Consider the following 16,212-nt stretch of genomic DNA (forward strand, 5'->3'; position numbering starts at 1 on the left):
CTTTCTCTTGTGATGCACCTCTGGGAATGTTACGGCAAGAGTCTTGAGATGAAGTCATGGTAAACAGACATATATGGGATTGCCTAGTGGTCCATGCATGCATGAATGTGCTTGCTTGCGTTGTGATAAGTGATAACTCTATAAAAATAGAGTTATTTTACCTATTTTAGGCAACAATTAATGCAATATCTATGAGAAAATATTTGGATTTCCTTCTGATTATTTGAATTTTCCTTGTTTATGCAGAATAATGAGATATGGAGAGGATAAGGAAAAGAATGACAACTATCAGAAATTCAAATAAAAGCAGTAGTGGAAGATGGATATCAAATCAAGAAATTCCTGATTTTGTTTCCTAATGTTATCTGCAAGCGTTGGAAGATAGATATTTTGGATATATCTTATAAATAAGAGAACAGAGAGAGCAGTTAGGTTTTTGTTAGATTGTTTTTTCATTTTTCTGAAAGTTTTTCAAGTATTTTGAAGATAAAACAAAAGTTGTGACGGAATTCTTGTTATTTGATTCAAGATGTTGGGTTTGATTTATATTTATATTTTTTCATCTATTATGTTCTAATTTTCTTTTGTTAGGGCTACGATATAGCCTAACTATGATGATGTGAATTTCATGATTTTTATGTTTTGTAATTGATTTCATTCATGTGAGTTATATATTATTGTGCTTAATGCTTTTGAGTGACTAGTCATCACTTGAATGATCTGATGTGTATGTTTGAGACTGAGAAGTGATAATATGCAATTGCTCATTATAATATATAACAATGAATTAAACATGGATAGAGATATACCACGTTATTTGTGTAGCTTTTGGTGATAAGGTGATCCAAAAGACTCATTGTAAGTTGGGAATATTCATAGTTTTTAATGCACTTATGTTTATTTTAATTCACATAGAGATATAATGGATTAATAAACTGAGTAGGTTTGCTATACCTAGATATATGATAATAAATTGATTAAGAAATTCCACTATCACATGTTTGATATCGTTCTTATACAAAAAACAATCTGAAATTCATATCTAGTGGTTATGGTGAAATCAGATGCTTTAACATATTTATCTGATTGATTTACTGCATTTAGTTTACAAATTTTGTTTTTAATTTATTCTTAATTATATTTTGATCTGTTAGATAAATTTTAGAATTAGTCTATTTTAGTATTTAATTGGTTTATTAATCATCGATCTCCGTGGGACGATACTTTTTCTCATTATTATATTACTTGTTTGATACATGCACTTGCGTTTATAATTTTACGAACAATAAGACATTTCACTTCGTAAATTAATCATTAATAGAAGCGGTATGCACAATTGAAATATGTAAGAAAATGGACTTTCGTTCTCTAAATGCATTTATTTCCTTTTTCAGCAAATGATAACGCTCACGAGCGTCTAGCTCAAATGCGTCAAAGTATGACTCCATTAGACTTCCTGTGAGAAGGGTTAAGGTGTAGGGTTGTTCTTTAGTATTTGATTTTCGACCTAATAAAATAGTGGTCAAAATACAAATGCACGCCACAAACTTCGAAGGAATTCAACATGAATCCCACAATTTTTTGAGTCATTTGAGATCTTAGTGGTCTCTTCTTTTCTAAAATTCGTCGACTATAATCTGTAGAGAGCATTGTTACATTTTTCAATCTGAAAACCATGTAAACTAAGTCCATTCCGACTTTTGATTATTTGAGCCTCACGATGAAACCATCGTAATTCATTGATGAAGTCGACATTGGTCTTCGTGATTTTATCGACCATATTTTAAGTTGCCGCATGCAACTCGTGCGTTGTCAGAGCCTTCTAATTCCCAAGGACGCGCGGAGATCTTGGCCAACTTATTTTTATAGAAAATTTGGGCCAAAACTAGTTCGTATCACCACTTCCTTTTTAGGACTGCCAACAAAGTAGTCGGTCCAAAATTCTGACGGCACAACAATCCAATGCATTACTCGTGTATAGTTTCGAAAATCGAAGGTGGTTGATTTTTAGTTTTTTGCATGGTTCGCGTTGCATGGGAAGCACATGGTTCACCTGTCCGGAATTCGAAAGTTCAAATATATATTTTTTCTATGTAGAAATTACTCCCATAAAAATCAAAGGTCTCATATCATTTAATCAAGAAAACCTAATATTTCAATCGTGGATCTTAAAAGTGGGAATGATATTTGATATGTGAGTGCAAAATCGTGTTTTTTTTTTCGTAATTATCCAAAGATTAAATCCCTTTAAGGAAGAAGACTACATTATGTAAAGCCCATTAAAATCCTTTATTCAAGTGATGTGAAATAAACTTTAATTCATATAATATTTTCCGCTAACTCAAGAACATATACCTAAAAAAATTCTACTGACGTGACACCTTTAATATCATCTCATAATTGCTTATTGGACTAAAAACGTTAATGACTTCGATCCATGTGGATCATCACCACATAAGGTGTTCTCCATTTATGGTGGATCTTACTTATGAATCACTCAACAAAACCTTTTATGTTTCATATGGAATTTACTATGTGACGATACTCCTCCAAGTACAGATAGAAACAGTATTGAAAAATGGACTGAAATTGAAGAACAAGGAGCCATATGTGTGAAATAAGGTGCATGAAGGTTGTGCAATCTAATCTAGAAAAGATAAACTATTAAATGAAATATCCCTACATGAATATAAGAAATATTAGAAAATTTAATACTCAAGCGATTTGGGATATCATTGTTCCCACTAAATGGTCTCTCTCTCTCTCTCTCTCTCAATGTGTATGAATGTATGTATGTACCTAAATAAATTGTGTAACTATATCTTCTACGATTTTATTTCTTTTTCTTCCTCTTTTCAATCTTTATTACTTATTAAATCGTATTTTTGAATATCTTCTCTTTTTGCGCACATTTTAATATCAAAAAGTTGTCATGTCAGTAATCACGCCCGCATGATTAATTATGTCAATGAAGAAGTTTCATGATTCCACAAAATCAAGAAGGCAAGAGACATTATTCTCCAGATTAGTCTAAATTGCATTGGTTGGAAAGTCATGACTGCGCCGTTCTACGAGCATTTTATGCGGACTTTTAATTTCTTTCCCAATCAAATCAAAAGAGAATTCATCTGAAGTTTCATGGCGAGACCGCTTCTAAAATTCTCAACCACCAGTCTTGTTCATTGGAAGGAATGCAGGTCACACGTAGAGTCAGTCAACTATTTTGACCCCTATATAAGAGTCCCTGGATGGAAACCTTATCAATATCCTGACCCAGAAAAGGGTGCCAAATATGGTCTAGATTCAAGCACTGGCGCTCAAAACCTTATCAGTCACCTCCTTGGCTTCATTCGTTTTGTGTTTTTGTTGTAGAAGCTCACGGATGTACAAGAGAAGTATACTCATCTTGGTTGGGATCACTTCAACGCTAAGGAAGTAATGAAGTGTTCGCAAATCTTTGACAGAGAAATATGTAGATAATGCTTTAATGAATTTGGGGATGAAAGAGGTGTCATTGTCTGTGATGACGAGATCATCAACATAGACAAACAAAGAAGGATGTTGTAATTGGACCCATGATGTAAATGAACAAGGATGGATCGGAGTAGGAGCTGCAAAAACCGTGAGTGTGTAAAAATTTACTCAATGTGGTATACCATGCCCTTGGTGCTTGTTTTAGTTTGTAAATAGCTTTTCTCAATTTGCATACATGGTTCGGTCTAGTCAGATCAATAAACCTTGGAGGTTGAGTCATGTATACTTCATTAATGAGATCTCCTTGTAGGAATGCATTGTTGACATCAAGTTGTCGATGGTCATCCTCAGTTTAATGCAATAGAAAGCACAACAAGAATGGTGGGCAATTTGACAATAGGACTAAAGATATCCTTGTAATCAATCCCGAGGCATTGGTGGAAGCCTTTGACAACTAGACACGCTTTGTAGCGCTCAATACTTTCATGAGGTCGGTCTTTAATTTGAAAGATCCACCTGCAACCAACAACATTACTGGAATTTGTGTTTGGGGTGAGTTCCCATGTTCCATTACATAGAAATGCATTAAACTCCTCGGATATGGCATGTGGCCATTTGGCATCCCGCAAGGCTTGAGTAATGCATGTTGGTTCAATGTTGTCGAGTAGAGGTTGTTTAGTGGTGTGATGAATTTGTTTGAATTTGAAGATGTTATTCTCAGATTGTATAATCATCAGATGGCTATGGGTTGCGATTGGTGAAGGTGGTGGTAAGGTCGATTGTGGTGGTGAATCAAAGGATGAGGGATGTGAATCCAATGGGGTGGTGTTTATGGTAGACAATGGGTTGTCATTTTGGTATGAGTTGGTTTAAGTTTAAGGTGTTGTGGGTGGGTTGAGTGGTGGATAAGATTGTGATTCGGGATTAGGATAGTTGTTGGTGGCATCGATGCTACGAACTAGAGAGTAGCTGTTGCGTGGGGAGCAAGCAGCGGGTCTGCAGCAATTGTAGGAGCTTACGGTTAAATCAGCATTGGGATAGGAGGCAAGGCTGGACTCATTTATTGGTTAGTGATTGGGAGTTGGATTCATGTAGGATTCGTAGGTGACAATGAGTTTGGAGGTGAGGAGTTTGTTGTGATATATGGAAAAATGTGTTCATGGAACACAACGTGACAAGAAGTGGAAACACATTTAGTTTGGGGTTTGAAACATTTGTATACGCTTTGGAAGAGCGAGTAACCAAGGAATATAAATGGACATGAATGGTTATCAAGTGTCACGGCCCGAAAGAAAGCATGTCCAAGAGGTTTCTCGAACATGGGCGTGACACATTAAAGACCCTCGGCTTATACCCCCGAGACTTAGAGTATTCTCCTAGGGGCGGGCGATACTGTATTTGTACGCATACCATATAAATGCAAATAGCTGGTAGTTGGCAATAAATGCCGGTAGTTAGTAGATGGGGAGGTGCAATCTCCACCGTCAGATCTAAGAGAGATCTACGGACATGGTTTGCCTTATACTTGTATATAAAGGGGTGTCCTCTCTTATTGTATTCTCATTCACAAGTTATATGAAAAGCAGAGCTTCTCTCTCTAAGAAGTTTCTCTCTCTATAAAGTCCCTTGTGAGTCAAGTGTTGAAAGGCTGCTTAGGGGTAAAACCTTAAGGCCGCACGGGTAGCCTTCGAGTGAACGAGGAGTGATCGAGAGCGAATCGATTGGCCCGTGACAAGTGGTATCAGAGCTGATTTGTGATCCAAGCGCAAGTGCAATGGCTGATCCACGATCTGATGAGGCGCTGGCCATGGGTGGTGACTGCGCTAATCGTGGGCGGATCGCCGAGAAAGGTGGTGCTAGGGGGAAGAAGAATCGTGGAGTTTCGAGCTCGAGGGAGCCAATGGGGGATCTTGCACAACGGATGACGAAGCTGGAGTTGTTCATCACCGATGTCCAAGGATCGGTCGATGACCTGACCCAGACCGTGGACGGAGTCGACACCGGAAGAGAAGAGCTGGTTGCGGATGTGCAAGAGCTCAAGAACGGCATGGGAGAGCTCCGCCATGAGTTGCTGGGGACCTTGCAGGAGGAACTGACACAACGGTGCGAACCCTTGGAGGCCATGATGGCGGCCATGATGGCAGCCATGCGCGCGGAGCTTACGGGTAAGCTCGCGGAAGCACAAGCTGCATGCATGAACGGTGTGATCATGGTGTAGGGTCCACGGGTGGACACGCCAAAGCCAAAGGAATTCTGGGGCTCGCGGGAGGCCAAAGACGTGGACAACTTTCTATGGTACATGGAGCGGTACTTCCAGACCATGGGAATCAACGACGACCAAACTCGGGTCAACACTACATCGATGTATTTAGCTGATAGTGCATTGTTGTGGTGGCATCATCGGTCGGATGATATGTGTGGGAATCCTATCACGACCTGGGGTGGTTTTGTCGAGGAGTTCCGACGGAACTACTTCCCCGCTTACGCGGAAGAGGAAGCTCGTGACGAGTTAAAGCGTCTCGAGCAGAAAGGTGGTGTGCGTGACTACATCAAGCGAATTTTCGGAGTTGCTGCTCCAAATCCCCTTGATGAATGAAGTTGAAGCGTTTCACTAGTTCATGGATGGTCTCAAGCCATGGATGAAGCAAGAGTTAAAGTGGTACAACGTGGGAGACCTCACTACGGCCATGACCGTAGCCGAGTCACTCGTGGAGTACAAAGTGTCGCCTTCCACATCCCGACCGGACACTCATCCAAGGGACAAAGGCACTGGTGGGGAGATCGGGGTAGATTTAACAATCGCCCGACTGGAGCTAGACTGCCGAACGGTCCTCACCCTCACCGGGCTAATGCTGGGCCAAATGGAGGTGGGCAAAGGAAGGTACGCTCGTATAGTTGTTTCTTTTGCGATGGTCCACACATGGCGCAGGATTGCCCGAACAAGGCCAAGTTAGCCGCTCTTTGCAAAGAGGATGAGCCTAGGGAGGAAGCACGGTTGGGATCGCTGCGACTCCTTAGGGCGCGCATGACAAAATTTCTATTTCAGAAATTGATTTCACCAGAAATCAATTTTTCAATTTCTATTCACCGGACACGTTTCGAGCAAAGAAACTCGTTTGATAACGATTTAAAATTTTTATTTTTGAAACAGAAATCCGTTTGATAACAAAATAAAATTTCTATTTCTAGAAATAGAAATTAATTAGATAACAACATAGGAAATCCTCAAATACAAAATAATAGTCGAAATAATACTAATACATTACAAAAGTTGAAAATACAATTTCATGGAATTTCCTATTACATGTGCTTACGTTTCCTATTACGTAATATTTTCTTTCAAAAAATAAACAACGTGGCAAAAAAATCAATTGAAATTCAATTGTAGTGAATATGTCGTTATGTTTTTGCCGAAATTGATTTCACATTAATCAAATAAGTCTAATGATAGCCATGATTATAATAGTATAATCTCCTAAAGAAAATTCTAGCTTCAAGTCTAATTCTAATTTCTTTCCAAATTTTGTCAAAAAAATCCTCACCATGTTCAAAAATCATCACCAGTTTTTTTCAAAATTATCAACACTAGGATTATTTTAAAATTTATTATCAAAATCTGTATTTTCATTAACACTCTTACAAGAACAACATATTCCTTATTAGATGTCTTTTTACCCATGTCTTGATGAGTGAGGACACTATATAAAAGAAAAATCGGATGAAATCCTAATGATTTGACACATTTTTACCGCCTCAATATGAAGTTTATGATTAAAAAAATAGTTAGCTAGATAGAGCCGTTGTCTGGCATACTACGGAAGAGTAGGTGAAGAAAGACTTGTTAGGTATGAATATGGCAAGTTGACTATTACCATGCATGAAATCTCTTGCGTGCAACAAATGAAGCCTTGTTCATTCAATTCCCACCATTTGGCCCAATGGTTAAGATTTTTAATCAATATTAATTGAAATGATTATATTAAAAAATCATTAAAATATTTTGGACTAAATTAACTAAATTAAAAAGTTGAGAAAAAAATTTATGTTTCTATTTCAGAAACTGAGAAGCTAAGGCTGCGCATGGTAAAATTTCCGTTTCTCAATTTCTCAATTTCTCTCGTTCTCGAACAGTTTGGAAACGTAAATCCGTTTGGTAACGCAAATTGATTTCTCTATTTCTGAAACAGATTGCTTTCAGAAATTGTTTTGAGGAGAAATCATAAGCTAAAAATTTTAGCTTCTCTATTTCTGAAGTAGAAATAGAAATTATTTCTCCATCCACCTCCTTCCTTAAGCAGACTTGACTCCCTCTCTCCTCACTACCGTTGCTTTCCCATTCCTTCTCCTCACCTCAACCAAAACCCTAGCGACTCCGGTTGGTCATCCTCGCCGTCGCCGCTCATCTCGACCGGCCTAGCTCCGGTCGTCCCATTGGACCCACCTCGTCCGTCCGCGTCCCCAGTCGCGCTCCAGTTGCCATCGCCCAAGCAGCCATCGCCGTCGCCCAACTCCGGTGCCGCGCCGTCGCCCATCTCCGGCCGCCGCGCCCATCTCCGCCGCCGCGCCGTCGCCCATCTTCGTTCGAGTCCCCTTCCGCTCTTGATTCCGCGGATCCAGTCACCCAACTCCAGTCGCCGTCGCCGTCGCCCATCTTCGTCCGCATCCCCTTCCACTCTCGATTCCGCGGATCCAGTTGCCGTCGCCCCTTTCTGCTTTCGATTCCTCACGAGGTTCGATCGATCCTTCCCTTTTCGCCTCTTTCTTCGTTGTTCTGTGCTTGTTCTGTGCTTGTGCTCTGCAATTTGTGCTGCGAGGCTGGGTTGCTCTGTTTCTCGGTGGGATGGGGAATGTGAGAGCGATTGCGAATGGTTGGTGTTTGTGCTGTGAGTCTTAGGTAGATTTCGCTCGGGCCAGAGCGAGAAGCGAGAAGCACGTGTTCTTGGGGCTGCTTTCAGCTGCAACCTGTTCCGCCCGCGTTCTTTGCTGTGCTTCGAGAAGCCCGATGTGTTTCGTCTGCGTTCTTTGCTGTGCTTGGTTGGTTTTTGTGCTGTGAGTCTTAGTTATTTATGCTGTCTGCTAATAAAATATGGTTTAGCTAGTATTGAAGCGTGGTTGCTCGTTGTTTGGGTAAGCTTATCACGTATTTGGCAAGTTTTATGCTTTCTCTTTAGATCATATCCGTGGAACAATAGCTTAATTCAACACCGTCGCAAATCTTGTGTGTTAAATGGGACGGCATAATCACTGTGTTAATAAATGGTTTCAGTTTGCATTTATATCCTTAGTTTTTTTGTTTATCATGCATTCGGATGTTGAGTATACAATGTCTTGAGTTAATAATCAAGGTATATCCTACCATCTCGCCTCCCGTTGTATGATACACAAGGGTAGCACGTAGCTGCTTCTGATGTTCCATTAAATTTAGGCTGTTGTTGCTAATCCAATGGTTGATCTTGTCGATTGGCCTCCAGAAAAATGTGCGTGGGCAAATTTCAAGGAACCAGACAAATTTCACGGATGATAGTTGCCTGATTTCTGTTTGTCATCCTCAAGTCCATGTCTAGCCTTCTTTATAGTGAAGCTTATGATCACCTTTGAATTTATAAATGCATTAAATGTTATGAAAACAATGAAGAATGGCTATTTGGACTGCATTTTGTTGCTCTGCACATTGCAAGTACAGCATAGAAAACTTTCTCCATGTTTTGGTTGTGGATTTTTAGGTGTATGTTGTGCGGGCAAGGAGGTGTTGGTTGATTTTCATTGGACTATGAGATATTTAAGGACACCTCAGTGACCTTTGTTATGTTTATTTCGTTGTCTATGCTTGTGTTATTGCAGATATGGGATGGATTGAAGGGGTTTGCATTTCCATTTGTTTGTTCCTCTTGAATCCCTGGTTGACATTGCTTAGTAGAAGTCTTATGTATTGTATCAATTTCTTGCTGGTGCAAACTCTAAAGCCAGGGGAGTGACTTGCTTTTTGGATTCAGATGCGATGGAAATTATTCCTACGTAGAGTTGAAACATGCTAACAAGATCATCGGCACCACTGCGGAGGAGGTTGTTATGAAGGCCAGGAGGGTGCTGGCATCCCTTGGCATGTTCCGGAATGTAAAAATATTTCCTTTTTTTTGTTAATTTTTGTTTCTTTTTGGCCAGTTATATATATTTTTATTAATAGTGGCAGACCTAGGAAGTTTGTTGGCACCTTCGCTTGTATCATGTGCTTAGCAAAGCACCACTGGAAACTGATGGTTAGAAGGTAACGAATGTGGTTTCATGATTCATTTAATCCAATTCCACTTAAAGTCTTAAAAGTCTTTGCAGTTTATGAGAAAGATGTCCAACTTCAAGTGCCCAAGTTTTGTGAAACTGTAGCTGAACATTCTGCAGCTGAATAGTTCCAGCATAGTTTACCAAAACGCTTATGTTGCAATTATATTTGAAAATCCGATACTATTCTGTCTCGAACCACCATGGCCATGAGCTGATGAAAAAGAAAAAGTATAGTAACAATAGTTCCACGATTGCAATTATATCTGAAAATGATGTTCGTGAGTCGCGCAAAAAAGCGTAGTGACTTGAACCCGAATCTTGAATGAGGAGAATAAATATATTCACTATTTGCATATTAGTATTTGAAAATACCAAATCTTTTATAGTTTGCATATTAGCATTTTTTATACTAATTACTAGCTTTTATTTACATAAATTGCTAATGTTTTGAAGTTTCTAACTACTCTATCGAATTACCAATATAAATTAAAGTGATTTGCCAACTTTTATCAAATTATATTACCATCACAAGCACCAAAAAGAGTGAGGATGAGGACAACATGATTCATAGAAATAGAAATTTTTTTTTTTGTTATCAAACGGATTTCATTTTCGGAAATAGAAATTTTGAGTCGTTATCAAACAGGTTTCTTTGCTCGAAACTTGTCCGGGAATAGAAATTGAGAAATTGATTTCTACCAGAAATCAATTTCCGTTTCAGAAATTTTACCATGCGCAGCCTAAAAATTCCAACTTCTGATTTCTTCGATTTCTCTATTTCTAGAATAGAAATCTGTTTCAGAAATAGAGAAATCAAATTGCGTTATCAAACGGATTTCTGTTCCAAACCTGTTCCGGGGAACAGAGAAATAGAGAAATCGAGAAAAAGAAATTTTATCACACGCACCCTTAGCACGATCAAAGCCAAGAAGGTGAAGGAGCCCAAAGGCTTGATGTTTGCAGACGTGAAGATCGGAGTGACCACGATGAGTGCACTCGTGGACACGGGAGCATCCGACATCTTCATATCGGAAGAGGCTGCGAAGAAGCTTAACCTATGGGTTGAGAAGGGAGCCAGCTGGCTCAAGACGGTGAACTCGAAAGAAGTCCCTGTGATCGGTGTTGCAAGGGACGTGGAACTACAATTGGGGTCATGGAAAGGCAAAGAAACTCTAGAGGTAATTCCACTCGACGACTATGATATTGTCATTGGAATCAAGTTCCTAGATAGAATCCATGCGGTTGTAGTCCCGTTCGCCGAGTGCATATGCATGTTGGACAAAAGTAGCCAATGCGTGATCCCAGTCCACCGTGAGTTGGATCGTGATCGGAAAATGATCTCGGCAATACGACTCACCAAAGGAACAAGAAAGGGAGAAGTGACCTTCCTAGTAGCCTTGAAGATCAAGGACAGCAAGGGTGAAGGGAAGGAAGTCCCGACAGAAGCAGCCCAAATCCTCGACTCGTTCAAGGATGTCATGCCTTCGGAGCTGCCGAAGGAGCTGCCGAAGGAGCTGCCACCCAAGAGGGAGGTAGATCACCAGATCGAGCTTGTGCCTGATGCTCGACCACCTGCCATGGCGCCTTATCGCATGGCACCACCCGAGTTGGAAGAATTGAGAAAGCAACTCAAGGAGCTGCTCCATGCGGGCTATATATAGCCGTCCAAAGCTCCGTTCGGTGAGTCGGTCCCGTTCCAAAAGAAGCACGATGGGTCACTCCGGATGTGCATCAACTACCGGGCGCTGAACAAGCTGACTGTGAAGAACAAGTACCCGATCCCGCTCATTGCGGATCTCTTTGATTAACTTGGGGGAGCTCAGTGGTTCACCAAGTTGGATCTTCGATCGGGCTACTACCAAGTTCGGATCGCCGAAGGGGACGAGCCAAAGACCGCCTGCGTGATGCGGTATGGATCCTATGAGTTCCTCGTGATGCCGTTCGGCTTGACCAACGCTCCGGCCACCTTCTGTACAATGATAAACAAGGTACTCCACCCTTTCCTAGATAGGTTTGTAATGGTTTACCTAGATGATATTGTGGTCTAAAGTCGGACGTTGGAAGAGCATGTCAGCATCTGAGGCAAGTCTTCCAAGTCTTGCGCGAGAACGAGCTGTACGTTAAGCGCGAGAAGTGCGCCTTCGCCCAAAAGGAAGTTCCGTTCCTCGGGCACATCGTCGGGGGTGGACGAGTGCGCATGGATAAAGCCAAGATTCAGTTGATCGTTGAATGGGAGCCGCCGACAAAGGTGCCAAGGTTGAGGTCGTTATTGGGCCTCACCAACTACTACCGGCGGTTCATCCGGAGCTACTCAAGCATCACCGTGCCACTCACGGACCTACTAAAGAAGGAGAAGGCGTGGGAGTGGACGGATCGGTGCCAAAGAGCCTTCGACCGATTGAAGCAGGCTATGACCGAGGAGCCGATGCTGGTGCTGCCCGACCACACCAAACCCTATGAGGTAGAGACTGATGCTTCAGACTTTGCCATTGGTGGTGTGCTCATGCAGGATGGCCATCCGATGGCGTACGAGTCTTGCAAGCTGAATGACACCGAGCGTCAGTACACCGTTCAAGAAAAGGAGATGACTGCGGTGGTCCATTGCCTTCGGACGTGGAGGCACTATCTCCTGGGGTCGAAGTTCGTCGTGAGGACGGACAATGTGGCCACGAGTTACTTTCAGACGCAAAAGAAGTTGAGTCCGAAACAAGCTCGATGGCAAGATTTTCTTGCGGAGTTCAACTACGCGTTGGAGTACAAGCCGGGAAGGCCAACTCCGTGGCGGACGCGCTGAGTCGAAGAACGGAGCTCATGAGCCACACGGTGAGTCGACCAAGCTGCCCATGAGTCGACCGCATCAAGGAGGGGTTGATGCATGACCCAAGAGCTCAAGCCCTCATCGGGTATGCCAAGGAGGGCAAGACCCGACAATTTTGGTGGGAGGATGAACTCCTCTACACTAAGGGAAGGCGGCTGTATGTGCCTTTCCATGGGAAGCTGAGGAGGGAGATCTTGCGCGAATACCACGACTCGAAGTGGGCGGGTTATCCAGGGATCCACCGCACGTTGGCCCTTGTCGAAGATCGCTACTATTAGCCTCAGATGCAGGATGACGTGGAGGCGTATGTGAAGACTTGTCTAGTTTGCCAACAAGACAAGCTGGAGCAACGGTCGTCGCCGGGTTTGCTGGAGCCACTTCCCGTTCCAACTCGTCCATGGGAAAGCATTTCCATGGACTTCATCGTCAACTTACCAAAGTCCGAAGGGTGTCGGACTCTAATGGTGGTGGTTGATCGGTTCTCAAAGTATGCAATCTTTGTGCTTGCAACAAAGGATTGCCCGGCCGAGGAGGTGGCCAAGTTGTTCATGAAACACGTGGTGAAGTATTGGGGAGTGCCACAAACGATCGTGAGCGATCGGGATCCCCGCTTCACGGGACGTTTCTAGTCCGAGTTGTTCAAGCTGCTGGGGTCGGAGCTGAACATGTCAACAAGTCTGCATCCCCAAACCGACGGTCAGACGGAGCGGGTCAATGCTCTCTTGGAGATCTACCTCCGGCACTATGTGAGCACAACGCAAGCGAATTGGGCGAAGTTGATCAACGTAGCCCAGTTCTCCTACAACTTGCAGCGGAGTGAGTCGACCGGCCAGAGTCCGTTCGAAGTTGCAACTGGACAGCAACCGAACACCCCGAGCATTATCGCTTTGGGTTACCGGGGGAGTAGTCCGCCCGCGTTCAAGTTCGCCAAGAATATGCAAGAGCAGGCGGACTTGGCACGGGCGTGTCTACACAAAGCCTCCAAGTGCATGAAGAAATGGGCGGACAAGAAGCGACGGCACGTGGAGTTCCAAGTGGGAGACCAAGTGTTGGCCAAGTTACACACGGTCCTTTGCCACAAGGACGTGCACAAAGGTTTGATCCGTCGCTACGAGGGGCCATTTCGGGTGCTGCAACGGGTCGGGAAGGTCGCATACAAGCTGGAACTACCACCAAAACTCAAGGTGCATCTAGTGTTCCATGTAAGTATGCTCAAACCTTTCCAAGTTGATGAGGAAGATCTGGATCATGGGGAGTCTCATCGGGCGCCACTCAGGGCAAAAACCTCGTATGATCGAGAGGTCGAGAGCATCTTGGCGGATCGAGTTATACGGAAGTGGTATTGCGCGCCCAAGCGAGAATATCTGATTTGATGGAGGGGTCTTCCGGAGAGCGAAGCCAGTTGGGAGCCCGAGGAGAGTCTTTGGCAATTCAAGAAAGAGATTGAAGCCTTTCATGTTGAAGACGTGACGAGGGCGTCGTCTGATTAGGTGGGGGAGAATGTCACGGCCCGAAAGAAAGCATGTCCAAGAGGTTTCTCGAACACGGGCGTGACAAATTAAAGACCCTTGGCTTATACCCCCGAGACTTAGAGTATTCTCTTGGGGGCGGGCAATACTGTATTTGTATGCATACGATATAAATGCGAATAGTTGGTAGTTGGCAATAAATGCCGGTAGTTGGTAGATGGGGAGGTGCAATCTCCACCGTCAGATCTAAGAGAGATCTACGGACAGGGTTTGTCTTATACTTGTATATAAAGGGGTGTCTTCCCTCATTGTATTATCATTCACAAGTTATATGAAAAGCAGAGCTTCTCTCTCTAAAGAAGTTTCTCTCTCTACAAAGTCCCTTGTGAGTCGAGTGTTGAAAGGCTGCTTAGGGGTAAAACCTTAAGGCCGCACGGGTAGCCTTCGAGTGAATGAGGAGTGATCGAGAGCGAATCGATCGGCCCGTGACACAAGCTTGTTTTGGGCATACGGGCGGAGCCACGGATATCATAAGCATTCGAAAATTCAAAGTTTGAGATATTTCGGCTTTTGATTGAAGAGCTTTTGATATGGAGGTTAATACTAAAGGATTGGGGTGGGTAGTCGATTGACAAGACATGCCATAGTTTGAAAGGCATATGACCAAAATGTGTTGGAAGAGATGCGTTGTGAAGTAACGTTAAGCGTGTTTCTACAACATGGCGATGTTGCCATTCGGTGGTGTCATTGTGTTGCAGGGTTTGAGGAGGAGTAGTAAAGTGAGAAATACCATGTGTGGTGAAAAAGATTTTGAGTTTTAGATATTCACCTTTGCCATTGGAGTAGACAAAGATAATAAGACGTCGGAATTTTTTTTTGGTTTAAAAAAAACTAAAAATGGCATAAATTTTGCATAGGATAAAGACATATGTATTTTGTAAAATGGTCAAGAAATGAAACGTAATATTTAAAACCATCAACTAAGGTGTTTGGAACAGGATCCCAAATGTTGGTGTATAGGAGTTCTAGTGGATTTTGACTCGAGATTGTAGAAACATTGAATGGCAAATGACGACTTTTATTGCATTGGCACAAATCGCAATATGATGTGGAAATGGATTTGGACTTATTACTTGTGGGTAATGAAAATATCCTAACTACATAATTTTGAATGGAGAGAGAGATATCATAAACATCGATGCCAGTGAGTCGCTTTCTCTCCTATGAACACCATAGGTTGGTCTTTGTGTTGCCATAGGGAGAGTGGCATCTGGTAGACTTCGTGCTTATGCTTGCCGCGCAACAATGTCGCTCCCATTCGAAGATCTTTCACCAAAAAGAATTGGCAAAAAATTCAATAGAGGTATAATTTTGGGCATAGAATTTAGAGACGGAAATTAAATTTTGAGTAAGGGACGGTGCGCAAAGTGTGTTGGGTAAAACTAATGTGTTTTCATGAGACGCAAGTTTTATCATCCTAACATGTGAAATACTCAAACTTGTCCCATTACCAATAACAATCTCATCCGGTCCTTTATACTTTGAGTGGAGAGATAGGTTTGCTAAGTTGTTGGTGATGAATGTGACGCTCCTAAATCAACAAGCCATTGTGGAGCTGAGCGTATGGTGGTTGTGTGGTGCACAACGGGTTTAGTATTTGGACGGCCTCCAATACGGTAGCAAGTCATGGCAATGTGGTCGTATTTGTCGCAAAATTAACATAGAGGCGTAGAGTCATGAGACTGAGATGGGTTGTCTTGCTGGGTAGGGATTCTGTGAGACCGTTGGTTGCTAGAATTGTTGCGAGCACCATGAGAAGCACCATGTCCGTTTTGGGCACCGTTCTAGCGAGCAACAAATAGACTAGAGTGTGATTTGACAGTATACTGAGTTGCAATAGAAATGAACTCTATAGCTTTTTCTTCATACTGAAGGTAAATTTCATAATCGACAAGTTTGTTGTATAATTCCTCAAATAAAATAGGATTTTCTCTAGCACGAATTGCAGCAGCTAATTCTTTAAATTCAAGACCAATTCCATGTAAGGCATGAATAACAATATCATCATCTTGAAGGGGGTGTATCAACAATAGAGAGCTTGTTGACAAACCTTTAATTCTTGAAGATATTCAGAAATTGATCTCAATTGACGCTGGATTGTGGACAAATGGT

The sequence above is a fragment of the Eucalyptus grandis genome, chromosome 10, assembly GCF_016545825.1.
Source record: "Eucalyptus grandis isolate ANBG69807.140 chromosome 10, ASM1654582v1, whole genome shotgun sequence".
Taxonomy (NCBI): Eukaryota; Viridiplantae; Streptophyta; class Magnoliopsida; order Myrtales; family Myrtaceae; genus Eucalyptus; species Eucalyptus grandis.